Source organism: Macaca nemestrina, chromosome 15 (genome assembly GCF_043159975.1).
Source record: "Macaca nemestrina isolate mMacNem1 chromosome 15, mMacNem.hap1, whole genome shotgun sequence".
Lineage (NCBI taxonomy): Eukaryota > Metazoa > Chordata > Mammalia > Primates > Cercopithecidae > Macaca > Macaca nemestrina.
Window position 1 is genome coordinate 13,631,877 of NC_092139.1, and position 26,338 is coordinate 13,658,214.

Here is a 26,338-nt window from a genome sequence, read left to right on the forward strand (position 1 = left end):
GGGTAACTGAGGATTGATCCAAACTAAGACCTCCTAAACAAACACAACAAAAATCTAATTGCATCTCAAAATGTCCTGCCTAAAGAATGAAGAAGCACTTATTCCCCAACTCGCATTCCCCATTGATCAAGGGTTGCTTATGGGTGGTTAATTCTGTTTCACTTCCAGGATGCATGTACATGATCGAAAGGTAGATTCCCATGGCCAGAGGCATCAGAGTAGCCCTGACATGGGAAGTTAGAGACAGCAAAGGCTGAGGCAGGTGATGCAGAGTTACACCTGCACAAAGTTAGTTGTGGCAACAGTGGCTGGAATAAAATACAGAGCAGTGAGATATGAGGAGGGATGGAAAAAACTTCCAGTCTCTTTCCAAAGAGGATGTATTTTGCTTCTAGCAGGCAACTGGGTTAGGAAAAGATGAACCTGATTCAATCACGGATTTTAATGGCTCAGAGCCGAGCTTCAGTCCTTCTGAAGGATGGTCTGTTCCTAGTTCTCCCTTACTTCTAAGCGGCAGCTCTCCGGGGTCCTAAATCAATCCTAGGGTGTTGACCAGGGCCCTCCTTCTGTGGCTGGCTCTGAATGCCCGTATTTGTTGCCCCAGCTCCATAAATCTGCCTTCAAATCAATGAATGCCTTAGGGGGAAAAGTGGTTTGAAATATCAGACTGAGCGTTAAGGGTTTATTTTCCTTCTGGGGTCTTGGCCCCTTGAATCCTGGTTGCCTTTGGTAGTTTTCCAAAGCCTTAAATCAGATCTTCTTTTTTATGCCCAGACTTTCTAGTTGTTCTCAGAAGGAGGATTTGTCTAAAACAAGTTAGCTGCCATTGCTGAAAGCAAAACCTTCCCATTTGTTTATGAAAAGTTTTTGGAGGTAGACGTGTACCTTCAAGTGTTAAAAACAGCCTTAAAAAACAATCGCCTCAAAGTCAGGGTTGATTTTTGCATCCATGCTCTCCTCTTTCTAGGACCCCTGCCCCCAGCCCCACCATAGCTGTCACAGTGTCTGTCACTTGGCACACACTTAATATGTGTTCAGTGAATGCATACCCTTCAGAGTTCCTTGCTGTGTCCGTGGAGGATGCTGTGGGGGTTGGGAAGACCATCCTCTTCCTTCAAAGTCCCCATGGAGCTGACAAGAAGCTAAGGTGGGGATGAGAGGTCCCACAGACCTTAACACTCATAAGACCCCCCAGGAGAAGACTGATATGAGCTCATTTCTGGACCCCATCCTGGAGTTTTAATTTAAATCTAAGGCCAACATCTACTGGGAAAATATACCCTAAGCAACAATGGCTCCAGCACTAATAATTGCCCAAGACCTGGAATTCTTAATTCAAGGAGGACCCAATTTGGGGACCTCCTATAGAGGATCTCCAGGCCAGAACGAGTGGGATCTGAAGATACAGTATGTGCTGGAATGGTGTTTCCCAAAGCTTGGGAACCCAGGTGACTTTGCATGGTAGAGGGGCCACCACTTGAAACAGCATTGAATCCCAGAGTAAGTAACTCTTTTTCTATCCTCCTTCAGTCCATTCAACTAAATCAAGGAGAAAGGCTCAGGATGGTGCTAGGAGGTCCTTAACCCTTCTCCAACACATGTCCATGATCCTTCTTAACAAAAGACGGGCAGGTCTCAGGTTAAGAGCCTTCTTAGGCAAAAGTATTAGCTAGTAGACAATAACATGATTTTCACTGTATTTCTGTTTACTTGTAAAGTCTATTTATAGAGCATGATATTGGCTTTCCATTTACCTTAGTGACATAAGCTTAAGTAAACTTTTGAGAGTTTATGTCAACAAAAATATTAAGTTAATAGTCGCTTTAATTGTACACAACTGGAGCAAAAACCATGAAGGTTGTGTGCAAAGAAGTGAAATTTGAGGAACAGTGCCCTGAAGCAGTTCTTCTTCACTGGGAACAGACAGATGATGATGAGAACAAAAGATGTGACCCCAGGGAACCTAGGAAGCCAGAAACCCACACCAAGGGGCCTGGCCATTTAGTTCCTACCACCCAACCAGGAAGGAATGAGGGTCAGTCAGGAGCAGACGGGCACCAGCCTGCCCGACCTCCGCCAGAGATAAGTTCCTTGGGGTCAGGACCAGCCATTTCCTAATGATGCTTGTTTCCAGTATAAACACTCCTTTAAGGAATCCAACATTTTTTCTAGCACCTCTTGAGACTGAAAGAGACGGATGTGAGAGTCTGAAGGAGAAGGTGAGAAGCAGGTGGGGGCAGTGAGAACTTTCACATGGTACTCAAGAGAAGTGGAAAGAAGTTTGTAAAAGGAGCCACGTGCGTTTAGGCATTCACAAGACGTTTTCTATGGGCTCTGTTTTCTTTTCCCTCTGTGTGTGTGTGTGTTGTGAGACAGTCTCACTCTGCTGCCAGGCAGTGAGTGCAGTGGTGCAATCTTGGCTCTACTGCAACCTCCACCTCCCCAGTTCAAGAGATTCTCCTGCCTCAGCCTCCCACGTAGCTGGGACTACAGGCATCCACCACCATACCTAGCTAATTTTTGTATTTTTAGTAGAGACGGGGTCTTGCTATATTGTCCAGGCTGGTCTTGAACTCCTAACCTCAAGTGATCTGCCCACCTCAACCTCCCAAAGTGCTGGGATTACAGGCGTGATTACACCACGCCTGGCTTGTATGGGCTCTTGAACCTTCCTAGAGGGATACCTAATACTCATCAACAGTGAGGCAAATAGTCCCACTTCCAAAACCTTCCTAGGTTGCCTGACATGAAGGCCACTGATTGGTTCTTTAAAAATTTGCTGCACAAACGTAAGGCCTGCATAGACCACCGCCATGGGAAGGCAGCCCAGAGGTGACGGAAGGCCAATGGTCCTGCCTGTCACATTTGCCTGAGATGAATGGCTTTCATTTCCCTAAGCCACTAAGACATAATCACCCACCGCAACTCTGCCCAAGTTTAATTTCACATCATGCAGCTTTCACAGATAAGTGATTGGGGGCAGTGTTTATCGAGGAAATCTTTTTGTAGCCACCAAACCTGTGGAACCATTTTCTCCTTTAATTTCCGTCCCGTACTTCCTGCAGAAACAAATAAGATTGAGTGAGGGAGCCGCTCTACGAAGACAGGAAATACGTATGTATCCAAACCAAGAAACATCCCATCCGTTATGTAAGTGGGAGGGGCTGAGAAGAACGAGGAAAAAGTTGTAAAATGGCAGCCCGAGGGCCCACACTGGCAGGCAAAGGTGTTTTGTTTGGACTACGCAGTGTTTTGTTGTTTTGTTTTATAACATTAAAAATATGTAAAAATTCAGAGATTTAACATAAAAATCCAGCTGTCAAGCTTCTCCTGGAAAAATCAGATCTGAACATACTGGGCCAACAATATGGCACCAACCAGATGGAACCAAATGACCGGGGCACAGGCTCCCCAGTTTGCCTCAATCCCTACCCCCACTTCGCTCCTGTGTGTTTCCAATGGAGTAACCAACTCATCCTGGTTGGCATCAGATGGTTCTGGCCTTAACACTGAAAGTCTCATGTCCTGGGAGCCTTCTCAGTCCCAGATGAAATGAGATGGTCAGTTATCTTGGGTAGCACCTGGCCCCAATAAACATAGTGGACGATATTCATACTATTTGCATCTTCTGCTAAGCACAGCTCTACGCGTTGTAAGTGAGTTAGCTTGCTTAATCCTTGCAGCAACTCTATGAGGCAGGTACTATATCATCCCAGTTTTACAGGTGAGAAACTGAGGCACAGTCCGCTGAAGTATATGCAGCCTAGAGGACTCAGCTATGAGTTGGGACTTCAGTCTCTTTCCCTGGGTGGGGTCTCTCTAATCCAGGGAGTCAGGGCATCTTATTTTAGGTCCATGCAAGAGGAGGAAATTGACTGATCTGCTTCTAATCCACGTATCACGATGGCCCTCTTGGTGGCAGAGGTGGTTCCTACTCACCCAACATGTAGTCCCTCCTCTTCCTGCTTAAGATTACAGGGCCTCGATTTTGTGCAGGGCCCATCATGTACAGGGAAGGTGAGCGCCTCCCCTACCCAACCCAAAAGAATGACAGTAGATGGTCCGCAGCATGGTAATTTTACCCCCCTTAGCTTGGTTTGATTGGTTTAGGATTTATGGCCTAGTTCTGCATAATGAGACATTAAGAGGAGATGTGGTGAGGTTTTTGTTCCTTGGAAGGTTTTCACTTCCTGATAAAAGTAGCCATAGGGATGAGACCTTCTCCTATATTCTGCCTTGAATGAGGTTGTGTAAGGATGGGATGCTTGGAGCTGTGGCAGCCGTTTTGTGACCAAGGCACAAACCTAAGGGTGAAAAGTCAACAGATTCAGCAGGGTGGGCCTGAGGGGCAGAAAGAGCCTTGGTCCTTGGTGACACAGTGAAGCCACCAAGCCAACCCTGGAGTAACCCACCTCCAAACTCCTTTACTGATTGCTTAGGTCACTGTTAGTTCATTACATTGTAACTTGCAGCTAAACGTATCCTAACTGATATACCATGGGACCCTCAAGAACACCTTTGCTTTTCCCATAAAGTCTAGAGCAGCCCGTGCCCTAGTTTCCTCCTGTCTGAGCCCTCCCCCGACCCTGTAGGGACTTCCAAGGTTTAGGAGGCACCCCCAAGCATGAGGCACCCCCAGGGCCAGTCTCACCATGTCGGCCACATGGAAGTGAACAAAACAGAGAAATATCGATTGGCTGAGGAGCCAAAAGCTCACCATGTGGAAGAAAGATGGGTCAAGAGAAGTGGCGTGTTTCTCCCAATGTATTCTGCAAGTAATGGAGTGAGCGCTAGTGAGGGTGAGACCTGTCCCTGCGACGGTTCCTTCCCATCTCCCCCAAGTGCTCTCCCCCATCATAGCCTCTGCAGGTCCTGGCTTTGACACTCACTCACCGTGTGACTTTAACGGGGTCCTTTGCCTTTCTGTGCCTCAGTTTCCCCATCTTTAAAATGGAGATAATCTCATCCTCATAGTGTTGTGTGGTAATTGAACAAAATGATAACTGTAACATTTTCTCCAAGGTGCCTGCCCCATAGGCGTATTCTATAAATGTTTGTGATTATCTTTATTATGGAGGTGGGGAGATGGAGTAAGTGAGAAGGAGTTAGGCACCAACATTCCCATTTTGTAGGTAAGGAACCTGCAACTTTGAGAGGCTACAATGGATTATCCTCAAGACACCCAAATAATAGGCAAATAACTAAATTTGAATTTAAACCTGGATCTATCCCTTTCCAAAATCTGTTCTAGAAAGCAGAGTATTATTTTGAAGCAGGTACTAAAGGCAAGGAAAAACCCAAAAATTTCTATTCATATTTGGGATTCTTTCAATAAAGAAAAGCAAAGAGGTTTTCTGGATGGCAGGCTAAACTATTTTTACTGACACCTTTAATTAAAGACAATCACCCTTGGTGATAGAATGGCTGATCTCAGCTCTCAGGAAAATTACCCCAAATGGCAAATGGAATTAAATATCCACTCAACTACTGACAGATGCTCTCCGAAGCAAGAGAACCACAGGACTTGATTACAATGACAAGAATAGGGTCTGGCCCCCAGATTGGAGGAGAACAAAATCCACTTTCAAATGATTCTCCAATGACTTCAATTAACCGTGGGCTAAACCAGGCAGTTAGTTGTATAAGGTAGATCTCTTTGTGGTTCAAATTAAATTTCATCTAGTACAAATGCTGCTTTGAGATTTTCAGAGAGAAGACACAATACTCAGGAAAGGAATTTGGATTTCGTCTGCGTGTGTTGTGTAATCAGAGATCAGGTGGGCTCTCCTCATTCCTCAGGGCATGTTTAAGATATTTTGTTTGTTGATAATTATTTATAATAATTATTAGCAACATCCTCATAATACTCCCATTCCTACTGACCTGTCCAGTTCCCATCTGCCATAAAAGAATCAGCAAACTCTAGGCTCTGAGCCAAATCCGGCCAATGCTTGTTTTTTTGTAAATACATTTTTTGGAGCACTCCCATATTCATTTTATTTACATATTGCCTCGGGCTGCTTTCCTGCTGCAAGGGCAGAGCTGAATTGTTGTGTAAGTTGCAACAGAGACTGTGGGTGGCCTGCTAAGGTGAAAATTTCTTTCAGACTCTTTAAGAAAACATGGCTTATGCCTGTAATCCCAGCATTTTGGGAAACCGAGGCAGGTGGATCACCTGAAGTCAGGAATTTGAGACCAGCCTGGCCAACATGGTGAAACCCCCGTCTCTACTAACAATACAAAAATTAGCCGGGTGTGGTGGCATGGGCCTGTAATCCCAGCTGCTCAGGAGGCTGAGGCAGGAGAATTGCTTGAACCCAGGAGGCAGAGGTTGCAGTGAGCTGATATCATGCCACTGCACTCCAGCCCGGGTAACAGAGTGAGACTCCATCTCAAAAAAAAAAAAAAAAAAAAAAAAGTACAAACCCCTGCAGAGACAGTAGAGAGGAAGACTTTCTGAAGGACAGACATTGTTGGCCACGCTCAGAAGTTGAGACTGCCCAGAAGGCAATAGGGAGCTCCTGGAAGGTTAGAAGGAGGGGAAACACGGCCCCTGCAGCAGATGCCATCAGTGCCTCATCCTGTCCCCTGGTCATCTCTGCAAGGATAAGGTCACTTACTAACACCTGTGGGCATGCAGCCCTGCCCTGTCCATGTTCATATTAGTGATCCAGGGGCTCCAACGTCCAGAGAGCCCAGGCTCAGGAGTCAGCTAGACCTGTATTCAAATTCCAGCTTCTCACATATCCTCCTGAGTGACCTTAAGCAAGTTGCTAAACTTTTCTGTGGCTAGAGAGATGGGCAGGCCAACTTTTCAGGGCCTTGGGGTACATGTGAGGAGAAACAGACAGCGCAAATGTTAAGTTCAATTTGTGCTTGTTTAAAAGACAAGGAGGAGGCCAGGTGCAGTGACTCACATTCAAAATCCCAGAGTTTCGGAAGGCCAAGGCAGGAGGATTGCTTGAGCCCAGGAGTCCAGGACAAACCTGGGCAATGTAGTGAGACCCTGTCTCCACAAAAAGTTAATAATTAGCTGGGCATGGTGATGTGTGCCTGTAGTCCCAGCTACTTGGGAGACTGAAGCAGGAGGATCACAGCTGCAGTGAGCTGTGATCATGCCACTGTACTCCAGCTAGCCTGGGTGATAGAGACAGACGCTTTCTTGAAGCAGAAGCAGAAGAAAGAAGAAAAAGAAAGGAGGAGGAGGAAAGAAAAACAATAAGGGGGAAATAAAACTGTTGTAAGAAACCAGTGTAACTCCTGACAGTGCCCCTGTCCAACACAGTGGCCAGCTCAGAGAACGGAAGTCTGTGTCTCATCTTTGCTCCAGGATTTGAATAAAGTCAGTTCCACCTGCTTAAGATCCTAGAAAATGGGGGCCATTTTTATTATGTTTTGATTTCAGCAAATGACCACTTTCCTCAGGAAAGTCTACCAAAATAATGGACAGGAAGTTGTAGAAATTCAGGAGAGAGACTCATTTTGCTCGAATGACAGCAAACCACATTTGAACTTGAGCTAATTTAATTCTCTGCTCCAGTTCAATATTTCCAGCGAAGATTTTGAGAAACAAAATTAGATTTTCAGTAATGAAGATGAATTTCAATACATGCCACAGCTGGGCAGATTCAACTGTTGCACCCACGGCGTTATTTCCTGGCCACATTGAAGAGTAAAGTCTGAAACACAGTTTAAATGAAGCCAGGAAAGAAAATAAACCCTTTAGCACTAGGCAGGATGGAGAGGGTTTTAGCCAGGCCCTTGAAGTACTCCATTTACAGGATCTTACTGTGCTGGGAGAAATAGTGACCCAGCTCTCAGGAATATAGACAGTTTGAGCTGGAACAGTTTTTAGACATTACCTAGGGCAACTAAGGTTCCGTAAAACAAGAACCGTAAGATTTTGTTTTGTTTTGTTTTTTATAAAACAGGGTCAGGCACAGTGGCTCACACTTGTAATCCCAGCACTTTGAGAGGCCGAGGTGGTCGGATCACAAGGTCAGGAGGTTGAGATCAACCTAGCCAACAGGTGAAACCCTGTCTCTACTAAAAATACAAAAATTAGCTGGGTGTGGTGGCGCATGCCTGTAATCCCAGCTAGTTGGTAGGCTGAGGCAGGAGAATTGCTAGAACCAGGGAGTCAGAGGTTGCCGCAGTGAGCCGAGATGGTGCCACTGCACTCCAGCCTGACAACAGAGCAAGACTATGTCTCAAAAAAAAAACAAAAAAAAAAAACAAAACAAGATTTTACTCTGTTACCAAGGTTGGAGTGCAGTGGTGGTGGTGCAGTCATAGCTCACTGCAGCCTTGACCTGCCCTCAAGTGATCATCCTGCCTCAGCCTCCCGCATAGCTGAGATTACAGGCACACACCACCATGCTCAGCTAACTTTTCAATTTTCAGTAGAGACAAGTTCTTGCTATATTGCCCAGGCTGGTCTTGAGCTCCTGGGCTCAAGTGATCCTCCAGCCTCAGCCTCCTAAAGTGCTGGGATTATAGACATGAGCCACCACACCCAGCCCACCATGAGATGTTTCTAAGAGTACAAGAGCCCAGCAATGAGTAACAAAATCTTTAAATCCACCTATCAAGAAAGACATTCCCTTTTCAATTCATCTTTCCCATTACATCGATGAAGGAGTCTCTGTTTGACGTTACTAGTTCTTTAACACTTCATTTTGAAACAATAGGCCTTAGGTCAGCGGCCACGCTGCCCAGCTAGAATTTTCCTTATAGATCAGGAGTCAGCAAATACTTCCCACAAAGGGCCAGAGAGAGACGATTTCAGACTCTGCATGCCACATGGTCTCTGTCACAATCAAAGGCAAAGGCAGCCATTGACAAAAAGTCCTAAAGTTTATAGACAAAATGTCATAAAGTATGAGTGCGGTTGTGTTGCAATACACCTTTACTTATGGGTACTGAAAGTTTAAATATTCTTCACATATCATGAAATACTATTCTTCCTTTGATTTTTTTCCCAACCATTTAAAAATGAAAACATCTTTCTTAGCTTGGGAACAGCACAAAAACAGGCGGCAAGCTGGATCTGGCCACGGCCATAATTTGTAGACTCTGTTGTAGAGTAGGGTGGTGGCCACAGAAGAGAAGTCCACTGTGCTCATCACCAGCTTGGACTCTGCAATTCCAGCTCCTCAGTTTATCACTTCTGTGACTCCAGAGAGTTACTTTGCTTCTTTGAGCCTCAGCCTTCCCCTCTGTAAAGTGGGAATAATAACAGCACCTACCTCAGCAGGTTGTTATGAGCCTGAAGTGAGTTAATCCACATTAAGTGTTTAGAACATGACATGGTATGCAGTGTTAAATCGATATTAGCTCTTGTTATTGTTTATTTTTACTTTTACTTTCTCGTTAGAGCAAGCGATACTGATTTTTCAACCATGGTGATAATATAGTTTCTTTTTTACCTAAACTTATTTAGGTAAAAAGTCAATTTAAAGGGAAATATCATTTGAATGTATATAGTCTTATGCAAATAGGGCAAAAATTATAAATGGGACACTCAAATGACTGAAGGTTCAGAAATACTTTGCTAGTTCCTCATCTTCACTATACAAGGCTGAGAAATAAATATTAAAGATCAGACAGAGTCTTCATATAAAAAGAGAATTAGGCCAGGTGCGGTGGCTCACACCTGTCATCTCAGCCCTTTGAGAGGCCAAGGCAGGTGGATTGCCTGAGCTCAGGAGTTCGAGACCACTCTGGGCAACACGGTGAGACCCCGTCTCTACTAAAATACAAAAAATCAGCCAAGCATGGTGGTGGGCATCTGTAATCCCAGCTACTCAGGAGGCTGAGAATTGCTTGATCCCTGGAGGCAGAAGTTGCAGTGAGCTGAGATGGCATCATTGCACTCTAGCTTGGGCTACAGAGTGAGACTCTGTTTCAAAAAAATTTTTTTAATAAAATAAATTAATTTAAAAAATAAAAGAGAATTCGAGTGCATTTCATTGTCTGTGACTTTTAACTGTTAGAGTCATGTGTATGGATTGTCTTCCTGCCCCTCCTACACCATGAGCTCATAGAGGGAAGGGACACATGGTTTCTGAACCCCTAACCCTCAGAATGTGGAACATAGCACACAGACAGTGACCACTGATATTTGTTTTTTGAATTGAGGCAAGGTGGACTATTCCATCTCAACTAAGAACTAAAAATAAAATCCTAAGGCCCCCAACCAACTGAATAGACCCCCCTTGGCCAAGAGAACCTCAGAGAAACTGTAAAAACTGAGTTCCAGGCCATCACGGGACAGGAGGTCAGACCCACCCTGTTATAAACCCCTTCCCTTTTGTGGCTTGAACACAATAACTGACCAACGTTAATGTGAACATAGAGATCATAAGACTGATCGAATGGACTCTTTGTGGCAATAAGGTACCAAATTATAAACAGGATCTAAGGCCAAGCCAAGCAAGGGTTACGTGACACAACCCCATCCTTAAAGAAACTACTGTAGTCATGTTCTAATGACTCTAAGGTTTCTCTAGCATCTGAACAAGCACTGACCTCAAGATCGGCAACACTAAACAACTTCAACTCACGCCATATGCTGACTAACTGCCCCCCTGTTCCGCAAGCCACAGCTTCAGCTTTGACTGGACAGAGGCTGATTTCAGTACTTCCTCCTGATAAGAGACCACCAGCTGTAAACAGGTTCTGGCCGGTTTATAGAGGCTGCACACTGAGTGCCTTCAAGGCCCTACTTTACCTTTAGACCTACACGGCCTAACTAGAATGCATTTAAACACTGTCTCCTTCCCAAAGAGAACATAAGGCACACATAACACACACGTTTGTTCATACATACATCAGAACCCCTTTCATGAATGTTCATAGCTCCTCCTGTAACTTGTTGAATATGTCTACTTGGCCAACCCATCCGTGAATTCCTGTCTCATCTTTCCCTCCCTCAAAGTACCTGCTAATGGCCGGCCTCTTCCAGAGGCAATGTTTTCCAGTCTGGCAGAATGGCCACCTTCCAGGCTATAATCCTTTATAAGAAATAGTCTCCTTTCTAAATTTATAAATTTGTGATTTTTTTTTTCTGTTGACACAATGCATATGAACCTTCAAGTTACTTCCAGCCTCCCAAAAGACCAGGAGTCCGATTTTTTTATTCATTCATTTCGCAAACACTTAAGATCCCCAACCAGGAGCAAGCTATGCTCAGAGAACCCTGAGAAAAGCAGTAAATAACCTAACCATTGCCCCTGGTCTTTGATGGTTGGCTCTGAATTATCTGATCACGCATTCCTAACTTTAAAAACTGCTAAACACTCGCCTTTAATATGTATCAATTATTAATATGTATTCAGCATTATTTATTGTTATGGTATTATATAATAATAATTATGTTATTATATAGTCATAATTTTTTTTTTTTGGAGACAGAGTCTCACTCTGTCACCCAGGCTGGAGTGCAGTGGCATGATCTCGGCTCACTGAAACCTCCGCCTCTTGGGTTCAAGCAATTCTCCTGTCTCAGTCTCCTGAGTAGCTGGAATTACAGGGACCTACCACCACACCCGGCTAATTTTTGTATTTTTAGTAGAGATGGGGTTTCGCCATGTTGGCCAGGATGGTCTTGAACTCCTGACCTCCAAGTGACCTGCCCAGCTCAGCTTCCCAAAGTGCTGGAATTACAGGTATGAGCCACTGCGCCCAGCCATGTAGTCATAATTACACATAATAATATATTTTATTATAAGATATAAAATATAATTATAAAATATAGTATCTGTTGTTATAATTAACAAAGTACTATTTATTAATTAGGAATAAAAAGGAAGAAATGACCATAGCTCCTGAGCTGCCCCTGGTGTGATGAACCAGGAGCAGCTCAGAAGCAATGATCATTCCTTTTTATTCCTAATTAATACTTGAATTATTAATTATATATGTATTTACTTATAAATTGCTTGTGGATACCACTTTTTTTCTTTTTTTTTCTTGAGACAGAGTCTCTCTCTGAAGCTCAGGCTGGAGTGCAATGGCATGATCTCGGCTCACTGCAACCTCCGCCTCCTGGGTTCAAGCAATTCTCCTGCCTCAGCCTCCCAAGTAGCTGGGATTACAGGTGCCCACCACCGCGCCTGGCTAATTTTTGTATTTTTAGTAGAAATGGGGTTTCACCATGTTGGCCAGGCTGGTCTTGAACTCTTGACCTCAAGTGATCCACTTGCCTCGGCCTCCCAAAGTACTAGAATTACAGGCGTGAGCCACCACACTTGGCCATGGATACCACTTTTCCAGTCTATCCCACACATTATAAAACAGGCAAAAGACTGTGAACCAAAGTTATAAAGTCCCCAGCACTGCTACTTTCTTTCCACGCACCCCACTTTGAAGAGGACCCTGGGTGTGGCGGAGGCCAAGCTCACACCTGCACACAGTCATAATGCAGGGGTAAGCCCGTGGTCAAAGTGTGACTGTGTTTGCTGGATGGGGAAGATGGGCCAAGGTTGGGGACATCTGTGACAGACCTGAAGCTGAGCTGGAGCTGAGATGGAAGTAGATTTTCGGAGGCAGAAAGTCCAGAAGGAACAGTCCCTCCCAAGCAGGGTCCCCGTGGTTCCAAGCTGTCTTCCTCCTGCCACCTTCATAGCTTGGGAATGGGAGGGAGGAGGGGAGAGGCAGGGAGAGCTGGCGAGTTTGAGATGCCCTTTATCTGGCACATTATCTTAGCATGGCCAGAATAACTCCCACATCATGACATTGGCCATGGGGTTTTTCTTGTTTCCCTCTCTGTGTTCAAGGAAGGCTGCACATCGCGGCAAAACTTCCTGCTGTCTTTCTGGCAAGGAGCCCAGCTTCATCATCACCAAGCGCTGCCCTTTGGTGCCCGTGCAGAACACGACAATAAAGCCTGACAGTGGGATCAGGATTTTGCAGACCCTCGACAGCAGGTCTGTGGAGCTTGGGAGCCTTCCAGGGGCCCTGCCTGTTACAGAAGCTGGGCACACAGCTCCATAGATATTTGTCTAGTGAATGAATGCAGGCACAGAAGAGTGAATGGAGGAATATTTGCTCAAGTCCTAGCTCCACTATTTTCAGAACAAAACCACTAATAGAAGGAGGAGCTAGATTGCATTATTTCCAATTCTTACAACTGCACAGCAGAAATTATTTTGGCCCTGTGAATATTGGGACTGAGAGGAGAGAGGACTCCCAGCATCCCACCTGCTAGGAAAGGGGCAGAGCTGCTGCGAGGCCCCAGGTAGCCTGACCCTGAGCCAGCTTCTCATCCCCTTTGCCAATGGCTTCAATGTGGAGACTGAAGGGGATGCCACTGGCTAGGTCAACCCAATCATCTCACTGTCATATATCACCCCCATACATCTGCTATCTGTTTACCCACAAGCTACTGGAATACCTCCAGCTACGGGCCTCCCATTTTTACCTTTGAATAACTAGGAGATTCTTCTTAATTTGGAGCTGACATTGGTTTCCCTGTGACGCTGTCTATGGAGTCCGTCTTTGGGAGTTTTAGAAAACAAGTCTACTCGCTTTCCCTGCTACCCACAGAGGGGGTCCACAGAGTGTTGTTCTGGATTCCCGTCATAACTCAAAGGGAAACTTTCACAAGGCCCAGAGCCCTTGATGTCCTGCAAATGAAAAAGGAGGATGTCCTTAAGTTCCTTGCAGCAGGAACCCACTTACATGGCACCAACCTTGACTTCCAAATGGAACAGCACATCTGTAAGAGGAAAAGTGGCGGCATCTATGTCATGAATCTAAAGAGGACCTGGGAGAAGCTTCTGCTGGTGGGCTCGCACCATCGTGGCCATAGAAAACCCTGCTGATGCCAGTGTCATATCCTCCAGGAGCACTGGCCAGAGGGCCGTGCGGAAGTGTGCTGCTGCCACTGGAGCCACTCCTATTGCTGGCCACTTCACTCCTGGAACCTTCACTAGCCAGATCTAGGCAACCTTCCCAGATCCACAGGTTCTTGTGGTTACTGATTGCAGGGCCAGCGACCAGTATCTCACAGAGGCATCTTATGTTACAACCTACCTACCATTGCTCTGTGTCACACAGATTCTCCACCGTGCCATGTGGACATTGCCATCCCATGCAACAAGAAGCTCACTCAGTGGGCTTGATGTGGATACTGGCCCAGGAAATTCTGCCCATGCAGCGGCTCAATTGCCTGCAAACAGCAGTGGGAGGTCATGCCTGATCTCTACTTCTACAGAGATCCTGAAGAGATTGAAAAAGAAGAGCAGGCTGCTGCTGAAAAGGCTGTGACAAGGAGGAATTTCAGGGTGAATGGACACTGCTCCGGCCCCTGAGTTCACTGCTACTCAGCCTGAGGTTGCAGACTGGTCTGACGGCATGCAGGTGCCCTCTGTGCCTATTCAGCAGTTCCCTACCCAAGACTGGAGTGCTCAGCCTGCCACGGAAGACTGGTCTGCCACTCCCCCTGCTCAGGCCACTGAATGGGTAGGACCAACCACTGAATGGCCTTACACTGTTCTTGCACAGGCTCTGAAGCAACATGGAAAGAAGGTTGACAGAAAATAAACACCAGTTTCTAAAAATGGTTTTAAAAAAAAAAAGAAAACAAGTCCACTCTTTTAGATATGCGGATTAATGTGTGTGTGTGTGTGTGTGTGTGTGTGTGTTTAGAGAGGTAGATAATGCTAGCATTCAATATTGATAGAATGTTTATATATTATTAAGATTTATTGCATGCTTATCATGTGCCAAGTACTTTACAGAAATTATCCCACTTAATCCTCACAATACAACTGTGAAGTAGGTATCCTCAGACCCCCTTCTTCGGATAAGGACACCAAAGTTCAGAGAGCTTGCACCACCTGCCCAGAGCCCCACAGACAATTCCTGTCTGAGCAGAAGCTACACTCAGGCCTACAGTAACCCCAGCACCCTCCTTTCAGCTGCCATGCCACCCTCTTGCAGGCCTTACTAGCCTGGTCTCTTGCCTCTAAAGACAGTCCATTTGTGTTATTCAAGTTATCACTTACCCTTTAAAAAATGTTAGAAAGCATGGGATTTATCCATAACCCCATCACCCAAAGATAACTATTGTTAATATTTCCATGCATTTTTCACATCTAGATACAGATAGTTTGGTTTTTTTTTTTTTTTTTAACAAAAATGAGCTCATACTATACATGTTATTTTGTAACCTATATTTTCTACCCAATTATATACCTGGAACATCTTTCCATAACAACACATAAAAGCCAGCATCATTTTATGACTGCCTGGAATTTCATTCTATGGATATACCAAAATATATTTAACTACTCACCTCTCATTGCACATTTAATTTTCTCCAAATACAAATCCCCCAACACATATCCTGGCACATAGATCTTTGTCGTATATCCCACTATTTCGTAGGTTATTGCCTATAAGGAAAATTGTTTGAGTCCAAGGTTATGCCCACTCAAAGGTGTTGCTGCAGAATCCTGATACTCCTCATCAGTGTAGGAGAGGGCTTGTCTCTCCACCCTCTAGCCCACAGAGCTGTCATCTTTTTTAATCTTGGCCAACCTAAACATTATAATAAAATGGCCGGGCGCAGTGGCTCACGCCTGTAATCCCAGCACTTTGGGAGGCTGAGGCGGGCGGATCACGAGATCAGGAGATCGAGACCATCCTGGCTAACACGGTGAAACCCTGTCTCTAGTAAAAATGCAAACAATTAGCCAGGCGTGGTGGCGGGCACCTGTAGTCCCAGCTGCCTGGGAGGCTGAGGCAGGAGAATGGTGTGAACCCGGGGGGCGGAGCTTGCAGTGAGCCGAGATGGCACCACTGCACTCCAGCCTGGGCGACAGAGCAAGAACCCATCTCAAAAAAAAAAAAAAAAAAAAAAATTATAATAAAATGTCCAGGGAAAATTATAATAAAATGACATCTTGTTTTCATGCACTTAGCTTTTATTACCAGTGAGGTTGAATTTATTCTAATATCAGACAGTTTCAGTCCATCTTAGGCATAGTACATCAATTACTATGGTGTCCCTAAGAGCACAAAATACCCCAGGTGGGATTCGGACCAGCATAGATTTCAGAGGCATCTGCCCAGTGGGTCTCAGCCAAGTGGTTAACGGTCCTCACAGGGTGCTGCCAGCCACCAGGGCCTAAAATGTGCTCAGGCTCCAGCCGTGGAACAAGACTGTCTGGTTAACAGCACATGTGGCCCAGCCATCCCAGTGTGGCATTTACAGCTCTCTGGTTTCTGTCAATGCTGCCCCTGCTAAACTATGTGGCTGTCCAGTCTGCACTAAGTGCAAAGCTGGCTCCTGTGCCGGCACCCACGCCCACAGGAAAGGCTGCCTTGATTTGAACCTCTATTTAGGGCCTGCAGAGAGGGGTGCCTGTGTGTAAACACACTTGTGGCTTTTTGTTCTCCTTCCTGCTGATTATTTTAAAGCTAGGAGTTAAGTAAGATTCAGCTTAGCGATCGATTCACTCACGAGGCTGCCTAATCTGTTGCTTTTTATAAACTCAGGAAATTTTTCTCATTGATGGGTCTCAGTGTTGAGGGTGTGACAGACCAGCCCCCTCCCATAATGCTGTGCATGTCTGAAGGAGGGGATGTGGTGTGGTGAGCTCAGCTGTGTCCCGATAACCAGCATCCCTCCTCCTTTCTCAGGGGAACTGCAGCTCTATTTTTCTTGCCCAAGTCCGTCCACGACCCGCTTCCTATGCCCCACCTCCAGCCTGTGGAACAGGCAGAGTTCCAGACCCGGGTTCAAGTTCCCCACTGCCAGGTGTCAGATATGTTACTTATCTTCTCAGAGCCTCAGTTTGCTCATCAGTAAAATGGGGATGATAATAATACCTACCTCATAATGTGGTTGTGAAGATAAAACAAGAGTACCTCCACACACGTAATCTTGGAAATGACAGCATGTAGAGCTGATTTCGTTTTTATTTTACAAATACTGATTGAATGGCCAGTTTCATTCCACTGTAATCACGCTTCAAATATAAGCGAGGCATAGGAAAACTTACAGAGAAATTATAATTATCTGATCTGGCTGCCCCCACAGGCCTTTCTGTGGCCTCAGATATGGGCCCTGATGCAAGATACATGATCACTATTATTTGCTGACTTGAATTGAGCGAAGGTGGTCAAAGCCAGTGTTTATGAACCATTGAGTTCCTTTCAGCTCACAATAGCTCAGGGGTGCATGACTCAGTGGCTGCAGCATGTCTTTCATTCACTCATTCAGGAAGCATTGATGAGCCCAGATGTCAAGTCTTGTGCTGGGGAAGGCCCAAGAGGAGCAATAAAGGGCCCTGTTGTTGAGCTGTTTGTCATCCAGAGGAGAACAAACACCCACACATACTACTACTGTCCAAAGCCAGTGGCCAGAACATATACGATGATACACTCTGACCTGCAGCCTCTGCAGCAGTCAGCCCAAAACGGTCAGGACTTGGCTGATGACTGCCAGCTTCCCAAATCAACCCTTGGATTCCCTTTCACAGTCCTCTCATAGAGCACATGCCTCCATAGAGGTATCACTGCTAATGGTGAGATCGCGAGGCAAATCCAGAGGAGACGCTCCAACCACTGAGCTATGCTGCCTGGCCTGGGAGGAATGAAGAAAGAGAAGACGGAAAATGAAAGGAGAGAAGGAGAAACCTAAGTCCTAAACACAGAATGACTCATTCTCTCCCACAAAGGTTATGAACAAGCCACATCTTCCTCATTCTAGCCTGTCAAGCTTTGGTGTATTTGAATCACCTAGGAGGCTCGTTAAACACTTGGATCCTGGGACCCACCCTTAGAGGTCCTGAAACCAACAGTCTGGGTTGGGGCCTGGGAATCTGCAATTTTACTCTAAGTTCTCAAAGTCCTTGAACCTCAAAGCAAGGTCTTCAAACAGCATCTCGGCTATCAACTGCGATAGCTCTGCACCTGCCAATGCAGACTCCCAGGCCCGCCCTTCAACCTATTAAATCGGAATGTGTACTTAAACAAGATCTCTAGGTGTTTTATATTTACATTAAAGTTTGAGAAGCCCTGCTTTTGGTGATTCTCATTTAAGACGTCCAAATACCACTTGGAGCATAATAAATAATACTAACAATGAACTAAGCAGTGTTTGGAGTGTTTAATGCTTAATAATTCATTTATGAGTCAAAAGAATCCTATGAGGTAGAGTCTATTATTATCCCATTTTATAGGTGGGGAAAACAAGGCACAGAAAGCTGAAGTAACTTGCCAAAGTCTCAAAGCTGGCACGTGTGAAGGATGAGGTTGTAACCCAAGCTGACCAGCACCTGCCGCTCCCATTTGCCTGCTGAATTCACCTGGAAATTGACAAGCCCTGCATCATCCTGGCTGCCCTCCTGGGCCCTGACTTCTCAAACAAGGCGATCAGCAGCTCCGCAAAATCAACAAGAGCTGCACTGCTCTAGGATGTCCTGTGGCCAAATAACACATGCAAATTACATTGATTCTCTGGGAAGAAAATGGCTATGTGGGTCTGGGCAAAGTTATTACATTGTTAAACTCAACCAGTTTAGAAAAAAAAGTTGTGCATACAGAAAGACATGCTAGGGGCTCAAATGAGCCCTACAATTAAATCAATTCATTGCCTCAAATCTGCACTGAATATTATTAGGTTGGTGCAAAAGTAATTGCAGGAAGAAAAGCTAGGGAAAAGAAACAAGAAAATTGCAAGGAAGAGAAAATTTATTTACTATTCATCAGAGGAAGTGGATCATTAAAAACATCTTTACCCTGTCTTCATGTTGAACAGGCTGACTAGGAGGAGAAAAGGGAAGGGTTGGTCCTGCTGTCTGAGCAGTGGCAGAGGCAGAGGAGGCGGAAGGGAAGGCAGGTGAGGCAGGCACACTGAGTGTAACTTCGGTTAAAAAAACTCCTTGTACAAGTGGACCTATGCAGTGACTTAGCATATTCCATAAGGTTCTGGGGCAAAGATGATGGCAAAGCAGGTAAAGAGCCACTTGTAGTGTCTTCCACCCGGAAGGACTTGTTTGGAGACTTTTGTGCCCTCTGCCATCTGGACTAAAACTATTTTATAAAACCAAGCTATGTTCTCTGAACTTAAGATGTCAAAACATTAAGAAAACCTGTACAGCAGAACTGATTGCTTCAGTGTGCCTCACCTCTGCTGTAAGCACCCTTCTCTCTGGGACGTTGCTTGTATGTGGTGGCTCTGTTCTCCCACCATTGCTGCAACTGAGTTATTGGGTAGTTATGTTCCCAAGTGAGATCAGGCAAGGCTGGAAAAGGCAAACTCAGCAGTGGAAAGCTTCGGGGCTTTCTGATGGATTTTTAAGGATATGAGGACTTCAGAACCTTGGAAGTTTTTTGGTTTTGTTTTGTTTTTCCAGTTCCGTGAAACACGAAAGACAAGGGCAATCAACGGAGATGGCACACATGCAACCAGGAACAGAAGGGACCGAGTCCCAAGGCTAGAAAAGGATCTCCCCTTGATCAAAAAGGATTCTGTGTTTATACATTTCAGCAGAGAGCCAGCTCCACTTCCAAAAGACAGAGAGTGACAAAATGGGCCTCTGAGCAGCCCTGGGCCTACCCATCAAGGCTGAAATCCATTTGTCTTGGGTTTTGGCAAAAGCAACGGCCAGGCAGCCAGAAACACAAGCCAGAAGACCGTGCTTTGAGACAGGCCTCAGAGGGGCCAACTGAGCTCTAGCGCAATGTTTAATAAAAGATAAAGAGTTCATTGCAGGACTATTTATAACAGCAACAAAAACTTGATCAGCATAAGATTGACTAAGTACATTTGTGTATATCTGTACAGTGAAAATTAGATTTTCAAGGAATATCTAACAACTTAGAGAAATGTTTATTCAGTTGACACTTGAACCATGCAGGAGTTAGAGGCACTGATTCCCAGGCAGTCAAAAATTTTCAGAGAGCTCTGGACTTCCCCAAAACTTAACAGCCTACTACTGACTAAAACCTTACTAATAATAGTCAAGTAATACATATTTTTGCATGTTGTGTGTGTTATATGCTGTATTCTTACAATAAAGTAAGCTAGAGAAAAGAAACTTAAGAAAATCATGAGGAAGAGAAAATATATTTACTCTTCATCAGATGGAAGTGGATCACTATAAAGATGTGTATCCTCTCTTCATGTTGAACAGGCTGACAAGGAGGAGAAAAGGGAGAGGTTGGTATTGCTGTCTTGCGGGTGGCAGACGCAGAAGATGGGGAGGAGGTGGAAGGGAAGGCAGGCAAGGCAGGCACGCTGGGTGTCACTTGTACTGAAAAAACTCCTTCTGTAAGTGGACCCACACAGTTCAAACCCATGTTGTTCAAAGGTCAACTGTCATATAATATTAAGTGGGAAAAAAAAAAAAAAGCAGGACCCACAGCACAAAACAAACTTTTCTGTACAGAGATAGATAGATAGATAGATAGATAAATAGATAGATAGGGATATAATTGTTTTTGTTTTTGTTTTTTGAGACGGAGTTTCATTCTTGTTGCCCAGGCTGAAGTGCAATGGCACGATCTTGGTTCACCACAACATCCGCCTCCCAGGTTCCAGTGATTCTCCTGTCTCAGCCTCCCGAGTAGCTGGAATGACAGGCATGTGCCACAACGCCTGGCTAATTTTGAATTTTTAGTAGAGATGGGGCTCCTCCATGTTGGTCAGGCTGATATCAAACTCCTGACCTCAGGTAATCTGCCTGCCTCAGCCTCTCAAAGTGCTGGGATTACAGGCGTGAGCCACCGCGCCCGGCCAGATATAGATATATTTTTAAGGAAAAACCTGGAAGAGTAATCACCAAATGTTAAAAATGTGAGTAGATTTTCTTTCTCATATCTGCATTTTCTGATTTTCCATAATATACATACATTCTTCTTACAGACAGGATAAAAGGAATTTATAATTCTTCTCATTATAAACCAAAAATACATTGCTGATATTGTTTCCTGATACAGTAAATACAGTAAAAGTTACTATTTATCCAGCACTTAGTATGTACTTTAGATAGATGATTTTATTTTTATTTATTTTTATTTTAGATAGATGATTTTTATTTTCTTGTGGTTACAATAACCGCAGGAAACAGGTACTATTATTACCTGTATTTGCTTATGGGAAAAGAAGCATTTACCATTGGAAAGTTAAATGTCTTGCCTGCAGCTCAGTTACCACATAAGGGACAGAGCTGGGTTCCAAGGAGGATGTCTGTGGTGTGTTAATGTCCATGCTATTAACTCTGAAGTAGCCCCAGAAAGTGAGACCCAGGTAGGATTGCCAGATAAACTACAGGACACTCAGGTAAATTTGAATTTCAGGTACACAACCAGTAATTTTTTTAAACTGTATCATGCAATGTTATTCATTGTGTAACTACATTTCTAATTTAGGCATCCTGTTGGTTGGTTGGTTGGTTTTATTAATTAGAGAAATGACTTATTTTGCAAATTGCTATAGGAAGGGGTTGAAAGCAATGTAGCGGTCCAGCAGTTTTAGGAAAAGTCAGGTTCAGGCCCCAAAGTTCTTTCTTTTTTTTCTTTTTTCTGAGACAGAGTTTCACTCTTGTCACCCAGGCTGGAGGGCAATGGCATGATCTCAACTCACTGCAACTTCCACCTTCCGGGTTCAAGTGATTCTGCCGTCTCAGCCTCTCAAGTAGCTGGGATTACAGGCATGTGCCACCACACCCAGCTAATTTTATATTTTTAGTAGAGATAGGGTTTTTCCATTTTGGTCAGGCTGGTCTCGAACTCCCGACCTCAAGTGATCTGCTCACCTCAGCCTCCCAAAGTGCTGGGATTACAGGTGTGAGCCACCATGCCCGGCCTCTTTCAGTAAGATCTGGGAACAGTGAGCCCCCCAACAGGCAGAGAGAAAATCTATGTCTTGGATTCCCTTTTGTTACACCCTCCTATGAAGGAAAGGGAGCTTTTGCTAATACAAATTGGATGCCTGGAGCAGACAGCCCCTTAAAAGTGAGGGATGCTTGTGATTGGAAGACTCCACCAAGCAATATTGCTGAGCACTTGAAAGCCACACTTCAGGCATGCCCACACTGGGTGGTAACAGATTTTGAGTCTCCTCTATGAAGTGACTTGTCTGGCTTTGCTGTCAGTAGTCAGAGTAAGAAGTGATTCACAGCCCCCGTCCTCAAGTCCTAGCCCCAGTCCTGGGGCTCACTGTGACAACCACACATCCAAACTTAGACCATTTGACTGGTCTATTAGGATCATCCAGGGAGTTTTAAAAAAATACTGACACCTGGGCCCACTCCCAAAAATTCTGATTTATTTGGCTGGCTGGTGGTGGGAAGTGTGGGTATTTTACAGCAACTCCCCAAGTAATTCTAATGCCCAGGTGAGGGTTAAACATCACTGCACTGAACCAACCACAATAAACCAGGTGCTAGGATACCCATAACAGGGGAAAATGTCACATACATCTGTCAAACTGAAATACCAAAGTCAACCTCACTGGGTTGCTAAAAGGATTAAATGAGCGGCTCAGTACCTGCTCTGCACAGAAAATACTTGACGAGCGTTATTTCTTTCCCAGAATCAAACACCCTCACTGACATTTATTGAGCCTTTTTCTTCACCCAGACTTATGTTATTTCATTTAGTCCTCAAAACAGTTCTATAAAGTAGAGATCATCATTGTCCCCATTTGTAAGATGAGAAAACTGAGTCAAACAAAGGTGACCTCATTCTCAAGGTCATCAGCTAATCATAGTGGAGCCAGGACTTGAACCCAGGCCCTTTGACTCGGAACCGCACGTTCTCAGTCCCTTCCATGTATTGTCTTCTTGCTGACAGAGCCCTCTAGGGCAGAGGAAGCCACCTACATGCCACCTCCCAGCCTTTGCCCTGGCCATTCCTTTGCCCTGAATGGCAATCTCTTCTCTGCCTCTGCAAATTAGAACCTGCCGAGGAAACACCCCGGTCCTTCTGGGCTCTTGCAGACCTCACGGTGAGTGCTCGGTCATCCATTCATTTATTCTTTCTCTGACTAAGCAGACACCTATTGAGCACCTACTGTGTGCCAGACACGGTGCTAGACACTGGATGTAAACACTAGGGAGTCTTGCTGAGGCTTGCCATTCCAGGATGGCAAAATAAACAAAACAAACAAATGTATAACTGCACATTGCAGAGATTGCTCTAAAGGGAACCGGGAGCTTTAACCTGACCCTGAGCACAGAAAACCACAGGGTGGTTTTAAGCGGAGGGCTGGTGTGACCACATTTGTTTTTCTGGCTGCTGTAAGGAGGATGGATTGGCTCGGGGGTGAGGGTAGAGGCAAGGACGCCAGAGAGGAGGCTAAAGGAAGAATCCAGGTGAGACCGGAAGAGGCCTGGCTCATTGTGGGGGTGGCCTGAGGAAGAGGATGGACACCTTCCAGAGAAGAAGCTTGCTGCCAGTTGGATGGGGGAGGTGGCAGGGGGGTTATTGCCACTTGCTCTGGCCCTCATGACAGACATTCTGTGCACTTTGTACCGTGACTTATTTCATGACTGTATACATTGCCTCTGGAGTAATGTTCTAAATATTTAACCATCAGTGTCATGAGGGAGAAGCAAGTATTGACTAAATCAGAACAAACTGTGACTCCAGCTTTGGGCAGCATTCCCTGCTGGGCTAGGCATTAACCCTTTAGTTGCTGGACATCAGTGAGGTCCAAGGCATCCCAGGTGAACAGCGTGGGTGGAGGCAGAGGACTCCGAGGGTTTAGAATGACGCTATTTGTTAGCAATATTAAAACCAAACAGCACATGCTCCCTCAGGATGCCTCCCCACTCGATTTTAAGCTTCTAGGAAGCAAGGCTAGACTTAAGAAAATCAATTAGCTAGAAATTTGTCCAACAGGTATCCCATCCCTTGCAAAGACCTGGACTTCCCTGGGAAGATGTCCAGGCTGACATTTCAATTTTGCATTTCTGTGAAGAGATACAGAGTCCTCCAGAATCAACCCCGAGCCTACGAGGGCTACATGTTCTGTGAGCCCAGGCCTCGGGAAGAGAACATGTTATCTGCGGGGGATTGCTGCTGGCGGCCCTGGAGAGACTGTTCCGTGCTAGGGCGCACTGCCTCAAGGATGCGCAGATCTTGGCAGACAGTCCTGGGGAGCCCAGCCAGGAGGACACAGCGGGCGGCAGAGGGAGCTGAGCCACTCCTCCCCAGGGAGTGTCCTGAACTTTGTCATGTTGAAGTTCTGACATTTTTAACGGTGGAAAGAAATTTTAAAAGATCCTGATTAAGAACAAAGCAGCAAAGAAATCTACGTGAGTGAGCACAGTTTGTTCTGGAAGGCTCTCCCTTTGCACATTCAGGTTCTCGTTCTCCACCTGCAAAGGGGGTAGATTTGCTTTTGCGCTCTTTGTACTTTACAAGGATGATCTGAAGATGGATGAGGGCCTATTAATAGCCATCATGTTAATGGTTCCCTCCCTTCTTCCTCGCCTTCCCTCATTTCCTTCCAGAGATGTTCTACTGATTTAGATAATGGAACATGCAGGCACATTGTGGAGTCTGAACTCTTCTAGTAGCCTCGTTATTATCTCCCTTCATCCTGACATCCTGGAGGTGGGGCTGTTACTGTCATCTTATGGAGGCTCAGAGAGGAGTATGACCAGCTGTGGCCATGCTGCTGGTGAGAGGCAGATCTGGAAATGGAACCCAGACCTCTCTGACTCCCCAGACCAAGTTTTGGGCTGGCTATAGATTGTCCCTAGCACCCCCTCCCATGGGGAAGTCCATTTTAAAAAGGAAGATGCCCTAGAATTTTAAACCATGGTTAGTCTAAACTGCTTAGAAACAAAGCATGGAAGAAAGAAGGCATGAAGGCTGGACATGCATCAGCCTGGTATTGAATCCCCTTTTTCCACTCACCAGCTGTGTGACCTCAGGCAGAGTGTTGAACCTCTCTGCTCTCAATGCCTATTGAAGGGACAAGGATGCTCTGGCGTTGAAGGCCATAGAAAGACAGTCCCATAGCCTAAAGGTTTCAGAAAAACGGAAAAGCCCAGTGGCTGACGTGAAGAAACTGCAACAGCTTTGGTCAGCCCTGGAGTCCAGCCTAGTTTGGTAGCCTAGTAGCTGTGGGGCTTTGGACAAGGTGCATAACCACTCTGCGCCTGTTTCCTCATCTGTAAAATGGGGACAATCACAGCCCTTGCTGCAAAGGGTCAGCATAAGAATGAAATGTGATCATTCACACCAAATCCTGCCATTAGGCTGGTCCTGCGTGTTCATCCTCAAGGATGAAATAAGGTCTAGGCTGCCTGCAAAGGCCTCCAAGCATTTTGGCCAGTACAGCAAGCTCGTGTTGCCACAGCCATGAGGACACGAGACAGTGGCGCCCCTGGTCCCTGACCTTGAGTGGTGGTTAAGAGCATGGAGTTGGAGCTAGATGTTCAATTCCAACTCCGGCTCTGCTGCCTTCTGGCCCATGACCTTGGGCAAGTAATTAGCTTCTCTGTGCCTTAGTTTTCCCAGTCATAATATTAGTACATACCTCCCAGGGTTGCTGTCAGAGGTAAACAAATGTGTGTATGTAAATGCCTTGGAATAGTGCCTGGCATATAGGAAATTCCACTGAGGTCTTTCCTGGTATTATTTTTCTCCTCACTTCACATGTTGGTAATCTCCAAAAGAACCAGCTATCTCTGCCGTGGGAAGATGCTTTCTGGACCACCTGACATTGCCACTAATGACCCAGAACACCAGCTGGATCTGAAATATCCATCTCCTCTCACCCCTCAGAGCCACCGCAAGCTTGAACTGTAACCTACCGGGTTCCGGAGAGGGCACACCTCCCTCCAGTAGGAGTCCCTGGCTCCGTGTCACTGGTTCTAAGAGGCTTCTTCCAAAGGCTACATTTCTTCTCATAACTATCCCACCGCGGGCTCTCCAGGCCTGCCTGTTATATATAAATACACTTAACTTTTATGGGGTATGCAGTGCTGTCAGCATAAACCATCTCCTCTGTCCCACAGGACTAGGGGAAGGGCTGAAACATGGAGAATGTGCACATGTGACAACACCAGGACAGACTCTGGGACCCAGATGATTAGAACCTACACCACAAGGTATCACCCTAGAGACGTAAAACATCACTGAAGTCTTTCAGTCTCCCCCACTGCATGTGTGCAATTTGGATGTGATCCTCCCAGCCTGGATCAGCGCATCCCATCCCTCTCTCTCATCCTCCCAGCCTGGATCAGCGCATCCCATCCCTCTCTCTCATCCTCCCAGCCTGGATCAGCGCATCCCATCTCTCTCTCTCATCCTCCCAGCCTGGATCAGCGCATCCCATCTCTCTCTCTCTCATCCTCCTCCGCCA

The 26,338-nt window shown here is 45.5% G+C and overlaps 1 long non-coding RNA gene across 4 annotated transcripts in view; it reads right to left on the reverse strand.

Annotated features, from left to right (window-relative positions):
• Nucleotides 1-2,926: 2,926 nt before the first annotated feature.
• The window catches only part of LOC105470670 (uncharacterized), a 45,257-nt gene continuing 21,845 nt past the window's right edge, over nt 2,927-26,338 (reverse strand). The window contains exons 4-6 of one of the 4 annotated variants that reach the window (XR_980686.2): nt 13,424-13,628; nt 12,507-12,628; nt 2,927-3,059 (exon numbers count right to left, since the gene is read on the reverse strand). This is a non-coding gene — a long non-coding RNA (uncharacterized lncRNA). Of the gene's footprint in view, nt 3,060-12,506; nt 12,629-13,423; nt 13,629-15,301; nt 15,402-26,338 lie in introns of all 4 variants that reach the window. The other 3 variants (XR_011614307.1, XR_011614306.1, XR_980687.2) reach the window with 3 other exon arrangements.